This window comes from Trichosurus vulpecula, chromosome 2 (assembly GCF_011100635.1).
Source record: "Trichosurus vulpecula isolate mTriVul1 chromosome 2, mTriVul1.pri, whole genome shotgun sequence".
NCBI lineage: Eukaryota > Metazoa > Chordata > Mammalia > Diprotodontia > Phalangeridae > Trichosurus > Trichosurus vulpecula.
The window spans coordinates 101,225,634-101,243,660 of record NC_050574.1 but is presented as its reverse complement, the minus strand read 5'-3'; positions in this window follow the sequence as shown (position 1 = coordinate 101,243,660).

Sequence of the window (18,027 nt, the reverse complement as noted above, 5' to 3'; positions counted from 1 at the left end):
CAGAGGAAACAGGTGGGAATGGAGGGCTAGTAATTTTGGAACCTTTCATCCAGGTTGAAGAGGAAACAAAATGTGCATCAGAAGAAGTTTGGAAGTCTTTTGAACTTCTAAAGAGATGAGAAAACTGTGGGATAGAGGAGGGGAGGGACTTTTAAAAGGGTATATTGAATAAGATGTGGATGGTAGGGGGAGAAGATAAGAGAAGGGATTTTAGAGAGTTGAGTAAAAAAGGAAAAGAGGGTAAGGGGAAAAGATAAGAAAGCAGGAATAAGAACGGAGGGCAGATGGGGGAGGAGGTAATCAAAAACAAACACTTTTGAAAAGGGACAGGGTCAAGGGAGAAAATTGGATAAAGGGGGATAGATTAGGAAGGAGCAAAATATAGTTAGTCTTTCACAACATGAGTATTGTGGAAGGGTTTTACATAATGATACATATGTGGCCTATGTTGAATTGCTTGACTTCTTAGGGAGGAAGGGAAGGGAAGAGGGGAGAGAATTTGGAACTCAAAGTTTTAAAAACAGATGTTCAAAAACAAAAAAAAAAGTTTTGCATGCAACTAGAAAATAAGATACAGAGGCAATGGGGTGTAGAAATTTATCTGGCCCTACAAGAAAGGAAGGGAAAAGGGGATGGGAGGGGAGTGGGGTGACAGAAGGGAGGGCTGACTGGGAAACAGGGCAACCAGAATATAAGCCGTCTTGGAGTGGGCAGGAGGGTAGAAATGGGGAGAAAATTTGTAATTCAAACTCTTGTGAAAATCAATGCTGAAAACTAAATATATTAAATAAATTAAATTTAAAAAAAAGAAAAAAGAAAGCAGGAATAGGGTAAATAGAGAGGCTTAGAAGGAAAATAGTGAGTAAAAATAAGATGGAGGGAAATCCCCAAATAGTAATTAGAACTTTGTCAAATTGATAAGAATACAAGTCATTCTCCAACCGATAAATGGCCAAAGGATATGAACAGTCACTTTTCCAATTAAGAAATCTAAATAATTTATAGTCATACAAAATTCTCTAAGTTGTTATTGATTAGAGAAACAGATTAAAACAACCTTGAGATATCATTTTACACCTACCAAATTGGCTAAAATGATAGAAGGGGAAATTGACAAATATTGGAGAGGATGTGAAAAAGTGGGACACTAATTCATTGTTGGTGGAATTGTAAAATGACCCAACCATTTTGGAGAACAATCTAGAATTATGCCCAAAGAGTGATTAAACCGTCTTTGACCCAGCAACACCACTATATCCAAAGATGACTAGGTCTATATCCAAAGATGGTCTATATTCAAAGATGATTAGGAAAAAAGGAAGAGAACCTCTATATTCTAAAATCTTTATAGCAGCTCTGTTTGTGGTGGCAAAAAAACTAGAAATTGTGGAGATGCCCACCAGTTGAACAGTGGATGAACAAGTTGTGGTATATGATTGTGATGGAATACTACTGTGGCATAAGAATGAGCACGATGATTTTAGAAAAATATGGAAAGATGCACAAAATAATGGAAAAACAAAATGAGCAGAACCAAGAGAACACTGTATACAGTAACAGTAATATTGTTTTAAGAACTACTTTGAGTGAATAAGTTATTTTGTCTATTACAAAAACCCAAATTAATGAAAGGCCATATGAAGAAAGATGCTATCTGCATCTATCTGAAGTCTGATAAAATCTGGAGAAAGAACTGATAAATATATATATAGAATAATTTCACACACACATACACATATATACACACATATACATTTACATATATAAATATATTGATATAGCTATATAGATACCTATTTGTTTCTAATGGTAGCCATGGGTAGAGGGAGATGGGGAGGGAAGAAAAAAATTAAAATACATGATAATTTTGTTGTATATTTGAAACTTGAAAGGAATAGAAAATTGTGTATAGTAGATTGCAGGTAATTGTACTATTATGAAAATTCTTGCTTTATTTCATTAAGTAAAAATAAAATAATTTGAAATTTAAAAAAATCACTTTAAAATATTTATTCAAGGTTGTAGGCATGGCAAATTCCAAAAAAAAATGACATTCATTACTGAAGCTTTCCTAATCCAAACTCAGGATTCTTTCTATTCAATAACATTGGCTCAGCTTTATATATCCCTTCCCACTCTTTTCTTAACACTTTCCTCACTATATTCAGGCTTCAATAACTCATCATCTTCCTGCTCTGTCCCCTCATCTCTCTATCAAAACCTGCTCTCAGAAGCATGTCAGTCCATGAGTCACACCTCCCAGGGGATGTGTAATTTAATTTTTCAATCTATTTGTACAATAAAAGACTTTATTCCATCCCTCAGTATCATAATGAACTTACAAGCATAAGAGCTAGTAGTAAACATACATGTGTATATATATATATATATATATGTATATATATATATATGTGTATATATATGTATATATATATAAACATAAATATATGTATGTATGTGTATACATATATAGGGAGAGGAAATATTCTAGAGTTCCCCCCTGTATTTATCAATAAAATATACATTACATATTCATTTGTGAGGGTGTTGAAAGTTCATTATAAACTTTAAAAGCATAGTAACCACAACAAAAATACAAAATAGCAAATGAAATACAAAAACTGTCACATTTTCATTCACTTTTCAGTCATAACTCTTTGTGAACCCGTTTGGGGTTTTCTTGACAAGGATACTAGTGTGGGTTGCCATTTCCTTCTCCTGCTCATTTTACAGATGAAGAACTGAGGCAAATAGGGTTAAATGACTTGCCAAGGGTCACACAGCTCCTAAGTGTCTGAGGCCAGATTTGAACTCAGAAAGATGAGTCTTTCTGATTTCGGGTCCAGCACTCTATCACTGTGCCATCTACCTGCCTCAGTATCACATCTACCAAGGTTTAAATCAGGAGTTTTTACCCTTTTTTAGTGTCATAGACCCCTTTGGAAGTCTGATAAAATCTGTGGGCCCTTTTGCAGAATAAGGGTTTTAAATCTATAAAATAAAACACATATGATTACCAAAAATATCAGTTAGATTGAAATAGTTATTAAAATATTTTTTCAAACAAGTTCACATTTGGTATGAGCAAATAAATTACTGAACAACAAACAAGGAAGAACATTATTTTCTTCTGTGCCCCTTATAGGTATATCTGATGATCACTCCCTCTGGCCTTGTTTTCTTGCTTCTTGTATGCAGTTATGAGTTACGGTTCTGCTGATCTCATTTTTTTCACTTCACGTAGGTATTTCCATATTTCCTTGTATGATTCATATTTATCACTTTTATGACACCATTACATTGTATTCTTTTAATATGTCATAATTTATTCAGCCATTCTCCAATTGTTGGACACACATAATTTCCCCTTTGGGGGCTATTATAAATAGAGCAGCAATTAATACTTTTATATAGCAAGGACCTTTATTTTCCTTGTTATGATTATTTTGTTTTAATGTTCTGGTATTGGAATTTTATTAATTAACTTTAATATAGCATTTTAAGGTTTGGAAAGTACTTTAGATAGATATAGATAGATATGGATGTAGACATAGATATATCTCATTTGATCCCAAAACAACCTTGATAGATAGGTGCTATTATTATCCGCATTTTATAGATGAGGAAACTGAGACTTAGTGAGCTTAAACACTTTGCCTATGGTCACTTAGCTATCAAGCATAGGAGTATAGATTGAATTCTAGAACTTCCTCATCCTCTATCAACAATTTTCCACACTTCTTCTCACACCAGAAGAAACGTAGAAAAGTTACTACATCACTCTTTGAACTAATGAAGAAGATTAAATAACTTGCCCAAGATCCCAGTTTTGAAGCCAGAAATAGCACCTCCATGTATGGTAGGCCTTGTTGGTGTTTCATTATTTTCTCCTGCATATATGTGTGTATGAGACAGACAGAACTGATGGTCCATATTTCTGTACTTGTTAATTTTACTGTGTCATCTTAAATTATTCTGCTTTTCTTTCTGTTTTCTTTCCTACTGCCTCCAGGAACACTTACATTTCATGACCAGCTGGCAACTATAATGTTAATGCAATCCCTTAACAATGTAGGTGAATTGAGTATAGCTAGTCAGATTACCACCCAGATGGATACTAAGGTATGTGTGTGAGATCCATATTTGGAGGAAAAATTTATGTGGCATCACTATTCTAAATGCTGTGCAATATCCACACTAGGAAAAAAAAACAACCAGAAATTTAAAAAAAAAACTGTTTTTGCTTACCTTTTATTCCCAAAGCTATTTCATTTAAATAAAGATTTCAACATTGACTGTTGCCCTTTGTAAATGCAAATACAGTGTTCTATTCTACATCAAACAAATGATAAGCCTGCACGAGGCTAGATGAGTGTTTTCCGTTGTATTTCCAAGACCATTCCAGATCATTCCAAGAATTTTGCCAGTCTCCCAGCTTGCTGTTTCATAGCACACAGATGACTTCAGGGAGCAGTCACTCCTAAGTAACTCTTAAGTCTCTTCCTGTGTCCTTCATGACCACTTGGAGTCTATCATTCCATAACCAGAATTTTTAATGTTTTTCCATAAATACATACTCTTATGCTTGCCTACGTTGAAATTCATTAGAAGTTTTGTTGTTCTTAACTCATTCAGACTTAAAAGATCTTCTGGAAGCTTATACCCATGAGATTTGCATTAGCATACTTGGAAGAGCTTAATGTCATTTGAAAATCTGGAAGATTCATGCTGAGCTAGCTCCAGGTCATTTTTTTTAATTCCAGAATCATAGACTCTCAGAGACTAACCTGTACCTAGCCAAAAATCCCCTTTATAACATCATCAAGTAGTAATCCCAGTCTTTCTTGAATACCTTCTAACTATTGTGGCAGCTCATTTCATCCTTGGAGAGTTTTTCTGTTTGGGGAGTTTTTCCTTATACTCTCCCAGTCTGCCTCTCTGCATCTCTCTCTCTCTCTCTGCATATGGCTCCACCACAGTCCATGACTCCTAATTTGGTCCTCCAGAGTTGGGACATAAATTGAATCCCTCTTCTTTGTGACAGCCCTTCAGACATTTGAAGATAGCTCTCATATAATACATTCTCTTTTCTGATTTAACTGTCTTGTTTTCTTCAAATGATCCTATCCTGGCATGTCTCTGTTGCTCTCAAATTCCTGATACATACTTCTGTATTTGTTCCAACATGTCAATTTCAGTAAGAAAGCTGCTAATGAAATTGCCTAATGATGTTAATATTTATACTTCTTCATTTAGAGAAGTATCCATTTATCCCTTCTTTATGTTTCTGGATTCTAAATATTTGAATATAAGGTTTTATTTTGGGGGTATATTTTATTTGTATATATGTATATGTAACAACAATGTTGCTAGCAGCTGTTGTGGAAGTGAAAGACCAACAACAGCACACAGAAGGGCTGCCAGCAGAGGTTCTTTGATCTGCTTTTCTAAAGAAAACAACTTTGAGGGGTTAATAATCTTACTTTAATTAAACATACATATACCATTCACTTAGTTCAGGGGGGAAAGCCAGAACCCTGAACTTCAGAGAGGATACAAACAGAAATTACAAGCATACATTATGTAAACAGAGCAAATAAACACAAATCGGCAGACAGGCTTCTAGCTGTCCGTTCAAGCAATACACCAACAGTTACCAGAGAGAGAAGCAGCAACATCTGGGTTTTCAAAGCCAGGGGGGGCTGCTTCAACGGCTTATCCAGAGTCTCATCACCAACACTCTTTCAATGAGTGTGCCCCCAAAGGCAAACCACTGACCTCTGACTTTATATACATTTCTTCAGGGTCAAAGGGCGTCACAACCATGTGACTCTTCTTCAGGTGTCACAACCATGGGACTTAACCTATGCGAACTAGGCTTTCTTCTTTTTTAAGCAGGTCAAAGACTCTTGAATCAATCAAGGAAACAGACAACAAAAAGTCCACTTTGCTTGCCATTACATTGGAAAGGCGAATCTCATCAAAGGTATTTGCTTACCTTAGCATTCCAAAAGAGAAAACAAAAAAGTCCTGCCTTGATTACCATCACGATATGATAATAAAAATAGATATCATTTACATAGCACTTACTATGTGCTAGACACTGTGCTAAACATTTTACAATTATTAGCTCGTTTGATCCTCATAACAACCCTGGGATGTAGGTGTGACTACTATCTCCATTTTACAGATGAAGAAACTGAGGCAAACAAAGGTCAATTGATTTGCTTAGGGTCACACAGATAGTAAGTGTCTGAGGCTGGATCGGAACTCAGGTCTTCCTGATTTCAGGCCCAGCACTCTATTTACTGCATCACCTGGCTACCATGTATACGTGCATGTATATGTAATATGTAACATGTATGTGTTCATGTACATATGAGTATGCACATGTGTATATGTGTATATGTGCATATTACACCCAAGAACTAACCAATTAGAATTAAAAACTTTTTAAAATCTATTTCTTAATGATGCATATTCTAAACAGTGGCCTTATTGTGTTAGTGTCATCCTCAAACGATTTGACAGCTCCCCCTGTGTACCAATTCCCAGTGTTCAAAGCACATTTGTTATTTTTGCTTTGTCATGTTAAATTGCTCTGCTTTTCTTTCATTGTTCTCTCCTCTGGCCTTCATGAACAGCTGTTCACATAACCACCTGGCAGTTATAATGCTGATATAACCAAACTTGCAGTATATATAAATTTAGTGTAGTAGCTTGGACTTTAATGCCTCCCTATTCTACCGTATCTCCTGCCTGCTCCACCTCCACCAACCAAGAGTTACTTCTCTGTATCCCATAAAGCCAGCAGACACGAGAAAAAAAATTAAAAATTAACAACTTTTGTTCTGATTTATAAAGTTGAGGAATGTTATCTGAAGAATTTTGACCCTCCCAAGGGAAAGAGGAACTACTTCACCAGTGATTCACTCCATCTCTAGGCTCTGGGCATTTTCTCTGGCTTTCCCCCAAGCCTGGAATGCTTTCCCTCTTCAACTTACCTACTGAATTCCCTGATTTCCTTGATGTCCCTTTATAATCTCATATTTTACAGGAACCCTTTCTCAACCCCTCTTAATTCTAGTACCTCCCCTCTGTTAATTATTTCCTACTTATTCTATATAAAGCTTGATTTGTATATAGTTGTTTGCTTGTTGTCTCTTCAGTCAGATTGTAAGTTCCTTAAGGGCAGGGACAAATTATTGCATATTAAAAGAATGGAATGTTATGGTGTCACAAAAGTGATAAATATAAATTTTCTTCCTTGTTTGTTGTTTAGTAATCCATTTGCTCATACCAGGTATCTGCAAACTTGTTTAAAAATATTTTAATAATTGGATATCATTGATTTTTATGATCCTATGTTTTATTTTATAGATTTAAAAACCTTATTCTAAGCAGGGTTCATAGATTTTACCAGGTTGCCAAATGAATCCATGACACTAAAAAAGAAAGGGTAAGATATCCCTGATTTGAGCCTTGTTAAGTGTGCCACAGTATATTTCACTTGCTGTTTTATATTTTTGTTGTGGTTACCATGTTTTTAAAGTTTATAATAAGTTTATAATAAAGTTATAATATAAACACACAAATAGGTATGTAGACATAATGTGTATTTTATTCATAAATACTAAGGGAACTTCTAGAATACCCCTCCCTCTTCTAAAATATATGTGTAGATGTAAACAAACATGCTTATATAATAGAGAATTTTTAACCATAGATTTCTCTTACCACACACCTCTGAAGGAAACTAGAGAAGACATATTCTTTCTATATCCCATGATGAAATTTACTGCAAGAAAACCTGCCCCAGTTGTTGAATCTTTTCTTCATATACTTGCAAAAGTGAAAGACAATATTGTTTGTTAAAGCTTAGGAAGCTAAAGAACTAATTACTGAGATTCCTTTTCTTAAAATAAAACATAGATTGTAGGTTGGTTGTTTAGCTTTAGTTTTGTTTTAAGAGATAATAACTGATGTAATAATGTATGCTTGTATATATGTATATTTAATTTTTAGCAAAGTTCAGAAGTATAAGCATTCTTAAAATTTTCACTCTTCCTCAACTTTAATTTTTAAGAGATTTTTGACTCTGGCAAATGGAGTGTCTCATGGGTTTATTTTATTTTTATTAATGTTTTTGTTTTTTAAATCAATAAGCATTTACTTTTCTCTCCCTCCCACCTACTATCTACTGGGGTGGTGGGAAAGGAAGAAAAAGACATCTGAGAAGGGTATATTTTCAGGAAGTCATAGTCCTACTTTGTCATGTTGTAGAACTAAAGAATCTAAGAACAATCCTCAGAAGTCATCTATTCTAATTGTTTGGATTGGACAGGAGTAGATGTGGATTTCATAGATTCACGGACTTAGATCTGGAAGGGAACGTAGAAGTCACTGACTCACCATTCTCCCATTTTGGCCATTGAAGAGCTGAGATCAAGAGAGGTTAAGATGACTTAACCAGGGTCACACAGCTAGTTGGAGTCTGAGCAGGGATTTGAATCTAGGTCTTCCTGACTCCATGTGCAGTATTCTATTCACTATACACACTACCTCATGATTTCATTGCCATAGGGATCTTCCATGGGGAAAACTCTGTTTACCAATCCTGGCCAGAAATTATTTTATAACTCCCAGTTTTATGGAGTTTCCTTGGTTACTAAGAAGCTACATGACTTACCCAAGATCACACCACAAATATTTGTGAGAGGTGGGTCTTGATGTCAAGTCTTCATGATTGAAATAGCTCTCTATTCGCTACACCATGCTGCCTCTTATTTTAATCCATCCTTGAACAACCCCCAATAAAGCATTTCCCAAAAGTGATTGCCCAACATTCCCATGAATATGCCCAGTAATGAGTTCACTATTTCCTGATAGAGCCCATTTCGCTTAGGATAGTTCTAATTGTTATGAAGTTTTTCCCTCTATAGTTCAAAGTCCAGCATTGACTACCACCACTCCCTATTCCTTCTTTCTGCATGGAGGTTGGCTTGTTCACTCTCACCTATACCCACTATGACAGATTGAGGTGATTCCCCAAAGGAGTAACCTTGTTGCTACCATGCACTCTCACAGGAGTAACCCTCAAGTGGGGAGAGGCATACCATTAGTTAGAAGTGTGCTGGTAAATATTTAACAACTGGCTTTACCAAAAAATGCACACATAGCACATTTTTTTAAAAATTTGAATCTTCATTATTAACATTTTCTCCATCACATTCTTGGGTCTAGACTGAGTCTCTAGACAATCAGCAAAACAATAAATCTAGCCCTGGTTTGTAGCATTTGGCAATTTCTGAGAGATAAATGCTCATATTAAAAACTTAACAATCAACTCTCTAGAGCTTGTATCAACTTTCTCCAGCACACCATTGTCTTTACTACTCAAAACTATAAGTCGTGAAATCCCACCAGTATGCTTCTCTTAAATAAATCAGCCAAGATAATAACATTAACTCTTCTTTTTGAAACATTTAATAACAGAAGATAAAACAATAATAGTTAAAACATTATGACACACCCATAAACTTGGATCACACTCTCCCATCAATGTACAAGGTAAAGGAAAGTGGGTTGAAACTTACAAAAAAAAAATTAGCAAAGTAAGGAAATCCATATGGTTGAGGTAGCTCATAAATCTGGGCTCCAGGCCTTTTTTCCTTGGTGTCTGTAGGGAATGGTCTGTAATGCAAGTCACGTGCTAGGCAGAACTGCTCCCCTTCTTTGCCTCTCCCTTAATCTGCTTGTCAGAGCAGAAGAGAGCTACTACTCAGCTATCTTTAGACGTTGAGAAATCTTAAGCCTACAATCTTCAGAGCTTCCCAAGTCTGCTCCCTTGACTAGGCACTAAGACAGCATTACATCCTTTCAGAGAATAGCAGTTTCCTTAAACCTAGTATCTGCAAAGTTGTTTTGCTATCTGGGTTTCTAAGTGTTTCTTCCTCTTGAGACAGAGAGGGTAGTAAAAGGCAATGTAGATAAACCTCTGAGGGTTTCCTCTCTCTCGGGCTGTAAATGGTGCTAAGAAAACAAGACAATCTGTTCCCAAGATCACATAGGTTATAGGGAGCAGAGCCAGGATCTGAACCTAGTATCTGTAACATTGAATCCTGTACTCTTTCCCTTGAAATACGGTGCCTCTTATTTTTCTGAAATCGATTAATGTGGAAGTCATCCTCTTCATCATCATCATCGATCAGTAATGAGCATTTGTTATGCACTTACTGTATGCCAGGCACTGTACTAAGAGTAAGGGATAAAAGAAGGGGAAAAGACAGTACCTGCTGTCAAGGAGCTCACTGTCTAATGGAAGAGTAAACATGTAACACAAAATATGTCCTGGACAAGTAGAAGAGAGTCATCCAAAAGAAGGAAATAACGTGGAGGGGTTTTATAAAGGGTTCTTATAGAAGGTGGGATTTTAACTTAGACTTGAAGGCAGCCAATGAAGCCAAAAGGCAGAGATGAGAAGGAAGAAGATCCCAGGCATAGAGGACTTAATCTACATTCTCACTGTCATTGTGATTATTATCATCACCACCACCACCACCATCATCATAGAAGTGAAATAAAGAAACTGGGAAGACTTTATGGGCAAAGAAACCAACCTTTATTAAAAGAATCAAAGGTGGTGGTGGCCAGCACTCTGCCCAATATGGTCTGAGACTCCAAGACACAGAGTTCACACTTATTTATAGTTCTTTTGATTTATGTATGGCTTAAGCTGGCCAATCAATGATGAAAATGGATCAGCCATTCTATGGCTCAATCCTAGTGACTCAAGTAGGTCATTCTATGACTCAATATGCAGGACAGCTCATTACATTTGTAGGTATCTTTTATATCATAGGTCAGGTCTATCTAACTTAGTATGTTTTGATATAAAGATGATTAATATAATTACACTTTTTATTATAGCTATAGTCATGTTCCTAAAATTAGCTTTTAACACAGGAATTTCCCCAGGACTGCATCATAGTTTCAGTTACACACAGGTTTTCACCCCAGATTACATTCTTATTATAGATCACATATTTACTTCTTATCTTCTTAAAATGATTGAAGCTGATTAAAATTATTGCAGTAATGCAAAGCAAGGTACTCAAGGCATTGATTATTGACTTTTTCCTGTTATTTAAGAAAGTGAGTGAAACTTTAAGCCTCTTAGAAACAGATCTGCTTGTTGAGTGGTCTACATTGATGGCTTATTTCTCTGGAGAATAGCTATCCTGAGTTCTAAGAGAAGGAGTCATTAAAGTTAAAACTGATTCACAGCTCTGAGACAATAGTTGTTCATTGGAATGTGACAAGCTATAGCACATTAGAGTGAATGGAGAAGATAATATATTAAACTTAAAGCTATAAGTGATGCATGCTAGAGTTTTAGTTGAGGAATATATCTAGCTTAACAGAAGACCAATTTGAAAGCATAGAACCAAAAAAATCACCCAGCAAATTGAATAATTTGCCTGAGACCTTGTCCCTAGTGTGCTGCTAGTCAAGCACAACATAGACCAATTCAACTTGGCAAAGAAAGCATCTGTTCAATACATCAAGTGCATTAACGAAAGAATCATTATGGATAGTTCCTCAAATATAAAGGGGCCACAAAATTTATGCTTTTTGAGTTGTGAGTTACCCTGAACATATAGGCCTTCCTCACTCGTGTTCTTTCCTGCCCAGTTTATGTAAGTATGTGTCCATTCTTCCCCAGAGATATTAAAAGCATTAGTGGAAAATGTGTTCCAGTTTTGTGTGTGAATTTTTATATATTGATTATTCCTACACTTACCTTTTATGAGTACTATGATTATTATTATTATTGCTTTCACCCTATTGTTAAGTAATTGGTCATGTGTAAGAGCTTAAGTAGCACCATTTTAAGTGGGTGAATTTGTACAAGTAGAAGCACACTAGTGGGGGCTAACATTTATATTTCACATAAAGGTTTGTAAAGCATTATACATATACTAGTTCAATGATCCTTAAAACCCTATGAGGTAAGAGCTATTATTATCATTATTATTTTATACATGGAGAAACTGAGGTTTAGATGTTAAGTGACATCCTCACTCATACACCTAGTAAGCATCTGAGGAAGAATTTGAATTCAGGTCTTCCTGACTCTGGATTCAGCATAACATCAAGTAGTCCAGCCCAACTTGTCCCAAAGGATGAATAAAAACATTTATTATGCACTTACTATATACAAAGCATTGTATTAAGCAAATATAAAAATTGGCCCCTGTTCCCATGGAGCTCACACTCCAGTGGGGGAGACAGCACATATGGAAGGTTTCAGCTATAAGTTAGTTTCAGCTATAAGCTGGAACATTATGGTCCAGCAGCAAAGTAGATAGTAATGCCTCCTCTTCGATTACATTTCCACAGATAAAATTATATCAATTTCTGATGTAAAGCATTTGACAATGCTAAGGAATGTGTGGACAAGAATATTCTGTGTCTTCAATAGATGTGGCTATAGCACCTGCAGGGGCATTTCCCAGGCTGCATCTCCACAGGGGTTGTTTCCCTGAATAAGGACAATGAATGAGAGCACAGGGCTGGAAACATTGCTACTCCTGGGGCTTTTGTGGCCAGTGTCCTGAGCTAATTCCATAAGCCAGGAGATATAGTGGTCAAAGTGTTGGTGGAGGTGGTCAACTTGCCTGGCACATGTTGCCTCCCATCTCCTTCTCAGGGTACATTTCAGTTTCATCTAGTCTGGCTTGCCTGCCTTGTGAGTGGCAGTTCTTGGGAAAAACCAGCCCCTTCTCCATAGAGTTGTGTCCCTGAATGATGACTATAAGGGTCAGACCAGAATCAGGACCAGTAGCCTGGAGGGTGCTGTCTCCAGCACCACAACCACTCCTTAGCAGCTAAGGCTTAACCTATCCCCCCTCCTCCACACTAATTCTACACAGGGCTCCTGTGCTTATCAGCCCATTGGCAGCAGCTGGCCAGCAGCTGTTGCTGGCAGTAATGAGGAAGATGGATCCTTTTCCTACAATGACTTATCCATTCAATGATGCCTCTGAGGACTAGACTAAAAGCAAGTCAGAAAGCCTAGGAGACAACACTATTTCCAAGGCTCCTGGGTTAAGAGTTCTGCCCCTATCTTCATCAGGGTCTCAGGAGATAGTAGCCAAGATTGTTGTGGTGATTTGAATCTCCCAGGACACATTGTCTCCTGTTTCTTCCCTAAGCGTGCCCAGTAGCTTCAGCAAGTCTGGTTTTCTTCCCCTGTGGGTGGTAGTTTGTTGGCAGCTGATTGAAGTACCTGGCTTATTTTCCACTGGAGCCTTCTACCTAGATGATACCTATAAGGGCTGGGCTGAGCTGGAAGCAAGACTAATGGTATACAGGGTGCTGCCACTCCCAAGGCTCTTGCACAAATCGCTGGCCACCATCTCTCTTTCCAAAATATTTAGTTTGGTCATGCTCATTATCACACAAAGATTAATCAGTCCACAACTACCTTAGCCATTTCATTTGTGACCTTAGATGTTCTACAATCAGAGGGCACCTAGGTGGCACAGTGGATAGAGCAGCAGGCCTGGAGCTAGGAAGATTCATCTTCCTGAGTTCAAATCTGGCCTCAAAGACTTACTAGCTTTGTGACCCTGGGCAAGTCACTTAATCCTTTTTGGTTCAGTTTCCTCATTTGTAAAATCAGCTGGAGAAGGAAATGGCAAACCACACCAGTATCCTTGCCAAGAAAACCCCAGGTGGGATCATAAAGTCAGACATGACTGAAACAACTGAACAACAACAAAAAACATTCTACTATCACCTCTCCTAAGAAGCAATAATTTGTCCTGCCCTGAATCCTTACTTGGGCATACATCATCCTGGTGAGGTTAATACACCAAGTGCCAGAAGCCCACAGAGAATGAAAGTCTTTCTAGAAATGCAGGTCAACCAGAAAAACTATGAGCTGTTCTCCAGTTGGTACTGAAATAAGCCACTGGAATGGGTTGGTGCCATGAGACTTAGAAAGCACAATAATCAACATACAAATCAGAAGTTTGAACAAATAGGGTTTGGAATGTTATAGGAATTTTTAGGGGAAAATATATGTATTTTATATATATATATGTAGTTACTAGTTCTTTGCTTTTTTTTTTTTAACATATCCTTAGAAGGTGATTACTCTCTAAGACAATTGAATAAATTACTTTGGAAAGCAATGAGTTGCCTCCCCTCACTAGAAGCTTTCAAATGAAGGCTAGCTGTCTACTTGCCAGGGTTACTGTATCTCTTGTCCAGGCACAGGTTGCACCAAATGGCCTCTAAAGACCACCACCCTTCCCCCACTCTGATTCTTTGGCTCTGTGAAAAGACCTCACTAATCCTCTTCCTGGGACCTCTTTGTGTTTTGCTGCATCACCAGCGCTAAGATAGAGCAGCAGGGTATGAGAGTTTAAAGCAGTTCTGGAATAATACAAAGATGTCAGAAGTTTCAAAGAATATCTACAAAGCCTGCTACAGGATTTGGGACAGGAAGGAAAACAAAGCATTAGAGGTAAAGCCTATAGGACACAGGGACTCTGTTCTCTACCAATAAGGTTTCTTCACCAGATAAGTTTTGAGAGTAGAGGTTTTCTGTTTGTTTTAAATCCCTCCAATATTCCCTTTTTCCTTTATGGTATGCTCCTTTCCATCCTAAGGGTCTCTCCTATATCTCATTTCTCTAATTCTTTGTTCTGCCAACTGTCATGTTAAAAGATCATTCTTGATCATTTGTAACTGAAAAACATCTCCGTGGAGTTTTTGCCTATTATAGGGGATGTCTCAAGACCCAAAGCCTTCAAGACCCAAAGGAATGATTCTCTGATAGGGAATTTCATATAGCAGTGAGTGAATTTTGTCAGTCAGTCATTCAGTCAAGGATTTATTAAGGGCCTGCTATGTGCCAGCCACTATGGCAAAGAGCCTTCTTCAACCTCTTTATCATCACACCAGTGGTGGACTGCCTATATTTATAAGAATTGTCCCCTTGCGGGGAGGGGAGGAGGGAAAGTGAGCTAGGAAGAGACATGCAAGTGGGACACTTGACCATATTGTTTGCTTATATTTCTGCCTCTAAGGCTTAGAAGATGCCTGGCACACGGAGTAAGCACTTAATAAATGCTAGTTGAGTGACTGATTGATGCTGAAACACTCATTCTCAAGACAGGGTAATTTCCTCTAGGGGGTTATAAAAGAAATGTTACTTCCAAGGATGTTAAACCCTTACCACTTTGAAGGGTTCAGTCTTCCAAACTGTTCCAGGAATTACAAAACAAGTTGTTTATACCAGGGGACCTCACACGCAGCACTTGATGGAGGCAAATGCAATCCTATTCCTCTCTAGCTTTCTCACACACTGTTTGACTTAGAAGACCCTTTGGAACTTTTATGTCTCCTTCTAGGGTAGAGACGCAACTGTTATGGAGGGGTGTGGTGGTGAGGAGACCTGGAGCCTAGTACTGGTTGTGTGATTTAACTCCCCATGAAATGCAAATCACTTTACCTCATGGAAGTCTGTTTCATCAGCTTTAAGGTGGGAGAGTTGGATTAAATGATCTCCAGGGTTCCAGCTTTCATATTCTGTCAAAAAAAGAAAGAAACTCTTTCCAGGTATCCCAAATCCATTTGTAAAAAGACTACATGTTCCCTTCTCTACCATCATCCCCCTTCATCAACATACCCATATGTCCACTACTCTCATATCTGTTTGTTTGTTTTGTTTCATTTTGGGTTTTGTTGGTCAGGAAAACAAGGCAGATGTATATTTTTAGCTAAGTCAGTCAGCCATCAGATAGATCTATTCACACTGCCTCCCCAAAATGTATGCGGCTTCAGCAGGAAAAATAAAAATCAGCATGGCACATACAGATGTTCCTTTTTACTCTAAATGAAAATGATGATAAACAGCTGCTTGAGCCTGGCTGACTTGTAGCCCAACTGTGACTCTTCTCAGCATCCCATCCTTCCTCTCTTCCTTTCCAGTGGAGAAAAAAAAGGTCAGGGCTGTGCATCTGTACGCATCTTACAAACCTTTGCAGCTCCTTTTGAAATGGCCTATGTCATTTTTCTTATGTGCCACATACAGACCTCCCTAGGAAGAGCTACACGTTTAATTTTATTTCACCTGCACCCACTTTGTCCTGAAGGAATCGCTTGACCACTTAACTCCAAATACCTTAAGGGTATCAGGTGCAGCCTTTCAACCCACAGTAAGACTTTTCAGAAGCCTAAACCAGTAGGGGAAAATACTGCATCTATTGGAAATTCCAGGGGAGCATAGATAAGTCTCTAGCGACAAACTGATTAAAAGGCTTTGTCCTTTCATTAGAATGCCCTGGAATAATTAATGCTGTGAATGTCTATTAGAGCACACTTGGAAATATTAGCAAGTACAGAGAGGGATCTAGACAGGGCTTTGACTTCAGGAATTGTCTCTCAATAATAACAGTAGCTAACATTTAGATAGGACTTACAGTCTTGCAAAACATTTATATATAAATATATGTATATATATATATGTATATATATATATGTATATATATATATATATAATCTCAGCTGATCCTCACAACCATATGAGGAAGGTACTATTATTATCCCCATTTTACAGATTGGAAAACTGAGGCTAAAAGAGATGATAAGGGATTTGTCCAAGGTCATACAGCTAGTAAACATCTGAGGCAAGATTTGAACCCAGATCTGCCTGAATCTAAATTCAAGATTCAATGGTTGTGCCACCTTAGCTGTAAATAAATCCATGACCTTTGTGAGTTAAGCCTAAAGAACATTATAAGAGCAATCTGAATGAGCTTGCAGATGTCACAGCAGTAAGTAGGGTGAAACAACTAGGACTTTTCCCCAAGGCACCATTTTAAAAAAAACCAGTCTTCTTTATGTCTGTTGTTCTCATATCACAGTAACTTCTAGCCTCATTTTCTCATTTTACAGATAAGGTAAGAGATGCATGCCCAAGAGATGAAAACCATTATCCAAGGTAACACAGAGTTGATAACTTAGGGCTAACAACAGGGTCTCCTTACTCCTAATTCAATGTCCTTTCAGTTTGTTCCATGTTGCTTCAGTGAATCGACACACATTTCCACTAAGCCTGACAACAAGGCCACCCCGGGCATGGAAAAATTGTCTCAGTGACCCACTTGCCCTTGGGATGAGACAACCTTACCCAGAGATAGATGAATTCAATTGTATTTACAAGTCCCAGGCAAAATCCCACTTTTTACAGTAAACCTTTCCCAATCTCCCTTAATGCTAGTGCCTTCCCTTGTGATGGTTATTTCCAATCTATGTTGTATATAGCTTGTTTGTATGCACTGATTTGCATGCTGTCTCTTCCATTATCCTGTGAGCTTCACGAGAGCAAGGACCACCTTCTTTTGTCTTTCTTTGTATCCCCAGCACTTACTACAGTTCCTGGCACATAGTAGGTGCTTAATAAATGCTTATTGACTGACCAACTACCTAAAAACAAAATCTATCATGCCCTATTTCCTCCTGACCCTACTGATAGCAATCATGCAATATCTTTACCTCTTACAGTCAACAGAAACAAAACACTCCATCTCCCAAAGCAATGCATTTTCACTGGCTGTCCCCCATGCCTGGAAATCTCTCCCTCTTCACCTCTGTCACTTGGCTTCCCTGACTTCCTTCAAGTCCTAACTAAAATTCCACCTTCTATAAGAAGCCTATACCAATTCTCCTCAATATTAGTAGTATATCCATGTGGATTTTCTCCCTTTTTCTGCAAATATCTTGTTTGTACATAGATATTCTCAGGCTGTCCCTCCCATTATACTGTGAGCCACTTGAGTGCAGGGACTGTGTTTTGCCTTTCTTAACACAGTAACTGGCACATAGCAGGTGCTTAATAAATGCTTTTTGACTTGGCATGACTTAACTTGATCATATCAAAAAATTAACAAATGTCTTGTCAAGGGGGCAGGGATTAAAAGGGGAACCCAAGCCCCTTGCTTTTACCACTTA